The following is a 6,441-nucleotide window of genomic DNA, read 5'->3' as shown; positions in this document are numbered from 1 at the left end:
ACAACAAACTATCTCGAAGCAGAATTATATATTGTTGTTGAGTGGTGAATTAATTGGTTGATTTGTGGGGGTGATCTAGTCATATACTCTCCTATTCATGTACAACATTCTGGGAGATTTTTTTGTTGTTGCTAACTTATTCACTGGACACGTCTGTTTATTATAGGCTGTTTATTATATACTTTATTATATGCTTTATTATTAAAGGCTTTATTATACGCAAGTTCCTCGGGCTTGTGCAAGAGGTGTCACTACAGTCCCTGGTTCGAATCCAGGCTGGATCACATCCGGCCGTGATTGGGAGTCCCATAGGGTGGCGCACAATTGGCTCAGCGTCGTCCGGGTTTGGCCGGGGTAGGCCGTCATTGTAAATAATAATTTGTTCTTCACTGACTTGCCTAGTTAAATAAAGGTTAAATAAAATAAAATAAAAAAACCTGTCTTGCATCCAGCTCGCACACAGGTGCATATCCCTGCCTCTTTCCACTCGCTCCCCCTCTTTCCAAATCCCCAGTCCACACACGTTGCTTAGTAACAAGTCCAAACAACTAATGTCAAATTTGCTGTTTGCAAAACTGGAGTAATCCCACAGGGCTAGAGGGCCCTTTGAAAGGTGTGTGCTGGCAGGTTGTGCTGCAGTGCTGGAAAAATGAACTTTTCAGTGCATGAAATGGGTGCTCTCCAAACAAACTCATAGCACCACAGTTGTGAGCCATAGTAGTGGTGCACGGGTTCACGGGTTCACCCACACCCACCCACAATTGCTAATAGCCCATTTGCAACCGCACGACTATATGTAATAAAGTGAAAATCTGAGGCTGGCACCTGACACTAACCCGCAAATATAGCAATGCGCTGTAGGCTAAAGTCAGAGTTGGCAGAACAGTTTTTTGGCAGGGGGTTTATTGTCTGGTAGGACTACAGGAACTATATTCAATAGTCAGGTTCAATGCTATCTAAAAGTCCAATTTGTTTGCAATGTACTGCAATTCTTTTTTTTTTTCACCTTTATTTAACCAGGTAGGCTAGTTGAGAACAAGTTCTCATTTGCAACTGCGACCTGCCAAGATAAAGCAAAGCAGTGTGACACAGACAACAACACAGAGTTACACATGGAGTAAACAATAAACAAGCCAATAACACAATAAACAAGTCAATGACACAGTAGAAAAAATAAAGTCTATATACAGTGTGTGCAAAAGACATGAAGAGGTAGGCAATAAATAGGCCATAGGAGTGAATAATTACAATTTAGCAGATTAACACTGGAGTGATAAATGAGCAGATGATGATGTGCAAGTAGAGATACTGGTGTGCAAAAGAGCAGAAAAGTAAATAAAATAAAAACAGTATGGGGATGAGGTAGGTAGATTGGGTGGGCTATTTACAGATGGACTATGTACCACTGCAGCGATCGGTTAGCTGCTCAGATAGTTGATGTTTAAAGTTGGTGAGGGAAATAAAAGTCCAGCATTTTTTGCAATTCGTTCCAGTCACTGGCAGCAGAGAACTGGAAGGAAAGGCGGCCAAATGAGGTGTTGGCTTTGGGGATGATCAGTGAGATATACCTGCTGGAACGTGTGCTACGGGTGGGTGTTGTTATCGTGACCAGTGAACTGAGATAAGGCGGAGCTTTACCTAGCATAGACTTATAGATGACCTGGAGCCAGTGGGTCTGGCGACGAGTATGTAGCGAGGGCCACCCGACTAGAGCATACCGGTCGCAGTGGTGGGTGGTATAGGGTGATTTGGTAACAAAACGGATGGCACTGTGATAGACTACATCCAGTTTGCTGAGTAGAGTATTGGAAGCTATTTTGTAGATGACATCGCCGAAGTCGAGGATCGGTAGGATAGTCAGTTTTACTAGGGTAAGTTTGGCGGCGTGAGTGAAGGAGGCTTTGTTGCGAAATAGAAAGCCGATTCTAGATTTGATTTTGGATTGGAGATGTTTAATATTAGTCTGGAAGGAGAGTTTACAGTCTAGCCAGACACCTAGGTATTTATAGTTGTCCACATATTCTAGGTCGGAACCGTCCACTGTGGTGATGCTAGTCGGGCGGACGGGTGCGGGCAGCGAACGGTTGAAAAGCATGCATTTGGTTTTACTAGCGTTTAAGAGCAGTTGGAGGCCATGGAAGGAGTGTTGTATGGCATTGAAGCTCATTTGGAGGTTAGTTAGCACAGTGTCCAAGGAAGAGCCATACAGAATGGTGTCGTCTGCGTAGAGGTGGATCAGGGAATCGCCCGCAGCAAGAGCGACATCATTGATATATACAGAGAAAAGAGTCGGCCCGAGAATTGAACCCTGTGGTACCCCCATAGAGACTGCCAGAGGTCCGGACAACATGCCCTCCGATTTGACACACTGAACTCTGTCTGCAAAGTAGTTGGTGAACCAGGCGAGGCTGTCATTAGAAAAACCAAGGCTATTGAGTCTGCCGATAAGAATACGATGATTGACAGAGTCGAAAGCCTTGGCCAGGTCGATGAAGACGGCTGCACAGTACTGTCTTTTATCGATGGCGGGTATGATATCGTTTAGTACCTTGAGCGTGGCTGAGGTGCACCCGTGACCGGCTCGGAAGCCGGATTGCACAGCGGAGAAGGTGCGGTGGGATTCGAAATGGTCAGTTATCTGTTTATTAACTTGGCTTTCGAAGACTTTAGATAGGCAGGGCAGGATGGATATAGGTCTGTAACATTTTTGGTCTAGGGTGTCACCCCCTTTGCAGAGGGGGATGACCGCGGCAGCTTTCCAATCTTTAGGGATCTCAGACGACTACGAAAGAGAGCCTCAGTGCAGTGGGCAGCTGGGAGGAGGTGCTCTTGTTCTCCGTGGACTTTACAGTGTCCCAAAACTTTTTGGAGTTAGAGCTACAGGATGCGAATTTCTGCTTGAAAAAGCTAGCCTTTGCTTTCCTGACTGACTGTGTGTATTGGTTCCTGACTTCCCTGAACAGTTGCATATCGTGGGGACTATTCATTACATTACATTATATTTAAGTCATTTAGCAGACGCTCTTATCCAAAGCGACCTACAAATTGGGTTCCTTGATGATTTGTGTGAGATTGAGGGCATCTAGCTTAGATTGAAAAGCAAACTTAGGGAGGAGGCTTCTGATGTTGACATGCATGAAACCAAGTTTTTTTCTATCACAGAAGTCAACAAATGAGGGTGCCTGGGGACACGCAGGGTCTGGGTTTACCTCCACATCACCCGAGGAACAGAGGAGGAGTAGGATGAGGGTACGGCTAAAGGCTATCAAAACTGGTCGCCTTGAGCGTTGGGGACAAAGAATAAAAGGAGCAGATTTCTGGGCGTGGTAGAATAGATTCAGGGCATAATGTGCAGACAGGGGTATGGTGGGGTGCGGGTACAGCGGAGGTAAGCCCAGGCACTGAGTGATGATAAGAGAGGTATCTCTGGATAAGCTGGTTATAATGGGTGAGGTCACCGCATGAGTGGGAGGTGGGACAAAGGAGGTATCAGAGGTATAATGAGTGTAAACTAAAACAATGATAACTAAACCTAAACAACAGTATACAAGGCATATTTACATATGAGAGAGACATACAGCGAGGCATAAAGTAATCACAGGTGTTGATTTGGAGAGCTAGCTAAGACAACAACGGGTGAGACAACAACAGCTAATCAGCTAAAACAACAAAGTCACTATAGCTTGACTAAAACTTGGCCATAAACATTGTTTGACATGCTGTCTTGATGTTGTCATGGTCCCTGTCATCGTCATGCAGCGTCCTGATCGAGGCGCCCAGGGTCCTGGTGATGTCACATTACATTCACAACAGGCTGTTTCAGCAGTAGAGCTGCAAGGTGCTGAACGTGCAGCCCAGGGTGGGTGGGGCTCTGAGTAGGGACAGGCTGATGACGAGGAGGAGGACACAGAAACACTGGTCAGCACTGCCCTGTCCATGCTGCTCAAGCTGGGAAACCTCCTCCTCAAAGCAACCAAGGTGAGTCATCAATTGCAGCATTGCCATTGGTGGTCAAACTATAGAGACAGACTTATCCAATCACGTCTTGGGTTCATTGTGGGGAAGATCTAATGATAGATAGTTATCAGCCACATGCTATTTTTGAAAGAAATTAGGCCTTCTATAGATTTAAATTTGGAATCCCTTATCCCTGACTGACCATTTGTTTTGGTGCCTCCATCATCTCTCTATGGGTACAGGGTTCAAAGATGCCCCTGGGCTTTGTGTTGGATGAGATACCAGAGATGATAGTTCCTCAGGATGTCCTGGTCCAGCACCTGTCCAGAGGAGACCTTCTAAGCCCCAAGTAGTACACTCTTAGAAAAAAGGGTTCCAAAAGGGATCTCCGGCTGTCCCCATAGGATAACCCTTTTTGGTGCCAGGTAGAACCGTTTTGGGTTCCATGTAGAACCATTTGTGGAAAGGGTTCTAGATGGAACCCAAAAGGGTTCTACCTGGAACCAAAAAAAGATTCAAAGGGTTCTCCTATGGGGCAGCAGAAGAACCCTTTTAGGGTTCTAGATAGCACCTTTTTTTCTAAGAGTGTACCTGCGGGCCTAACACACCCTTCGCCACATCCTCATGGACTCTGGTGAGCAGGACTTTACACACTCATCAACAGGGTTGGTTAACTCCATTTGAATTCAGTGAATTTAATAAGTTATATGAAGTTCCAGTACATTAATTAATTGAACAAATTGCCAATGAAAGTCAATGGCTTTCAGATTGTTACATGGGTCACATTACCTGATAACTTTGATACCTAAACATTACCACATGCTGTATGTTCTGTGATTGTTCAAAGGGCACGTGTTTGGAAGCGGTTTAGTGTTTGGCCCAAAGGTCAAAGGTATGGGTCTGTCAGTATGTCACATCAAACCAATGCACAAGTCTAACATTGCATGCATCATCTCACTTTTGACCTGAATGACTTTGAATGGATTCTCTCTGAATGAAGGATATTTTGATTCCGGCACAATATATTGCTGTGTACCCCAGAGATTCTGAGGTTATGCTGTGCATATAATTTGGGTCTCTGAATGAAGGATATTTGGATTCCGGCACCATATATTGCTGTGTACCCCAGAGATTCTGAGGTTATGCTGTGCATATAATTTGGGGTTCACAGCGTACCTGTGAATACCTGTTGTTATTGTCTGAGTTCTATTATTATTATTTGACATGGTCAAATAACTCAAGCATAGATTGGTAACTTGTTTTCTAATTTGCCACACAGAAACTAAAGCCCATGAGTAACTTGGTCAAAAAGAATGGCACCGATTGGCCTATAGAGACCGCTGTTATAAGCAGTCTCACTTAAACCCTCATATCCCTCGCCCCGTTTGACCTAGAGACTTGAAACATTGTATGTAGGTGTCTAAGGGATTGGTTAATAGATGTCTGAGTTTCTGATAAATCAGGAAATCCGATTTTATGTGTCCATTTAAATCCCACTCCACCATGGCCTATCAATTTAAAATGTTTTAGGGTCGTAAAAAATACATTACCATGTTGAACCATGTTAAGTTTGGCATTGATATCTTAAAAAATAAGGAAAGTGTTAAGAATTCACTTTTTTGACTATGTAATGCTAATGCAACCTCTTAAGGATCGGACCCTTTTTTAAATTTCCGCCTAAAATGACATACCCAAGTCTAAAATAATCATGAAAAATCTTCTCCTCATGAAAGTCAGATTCACTCCAAATTTGGACTTTGGACTCATCACAATAGTCACTAAAGAATGTGAGAAAATAACGTTTATGCATTCAAAGATTACATTACCAGTCGATGCATATTAGCACATATGCTTATATGCTAAAATATGCTAAAAATACTTCAAAAATCTTCTCATGAAGGACCAAATTACACGAAATGTGGAATGCAGGCACATGGTACATGTCTTAACTAAGTTTGAGAAAAGGGATTGGTCAAAGGATGTCTGAGTTATTGACAAATAAGAAATCAGATTTTACGTGTCCATTTAAACCACTGTTTATCCACTCCACAGTCGCCTATCAACTTGAAACGTGTCCTTGCTATCATGGACGTCCATAAGATGAACCACACTTAATGTGGTATTGATATTTCAAAATGCAAGGAAACTATTAACAACGAATTATTTGCATATGTGTTGCTAATGCTCAAAATCATCTGCAATCATCTTCTCCTCAGATTTGTTTTTTATCCTCAGATGTCAGATTTTTTTATTTAGACTCAGTCAGTCTTTAATGGTTTTGAGATTTTTTTTTTGCTGCATTCAAATATGGCCACACAGTACCTATAGATTGCTTTTTTATCCAACTGATCTTGTGTCCTTTCTGAGAACCCTGTTCATTACTGCTCCCAGCTATATTTATTTACTCATCTTATTCCTTGTCTTTGTCTTGTGTTCTTGTCCTTGACAAAGGCCTCTGCATGTAGACTTGATTTTGTGGACACT

Source organism: Salvelinus alpinus, chromosome 7, assembly GCF_045679555.1.
Source record: "Salvelinus alpinus chromosome 7, SLU_Salpinus.1, whole genome shotgun sequence".
Taxonomy (NCBI): Eukaryota; Metazoa; Chordata; class Actinopteri; order Salmoniformes; family Salmonidae; genus Salvelinus; species Salvelinus alpinus.
Note: the sequence above shows the minus strand (reverse complement) of the source record.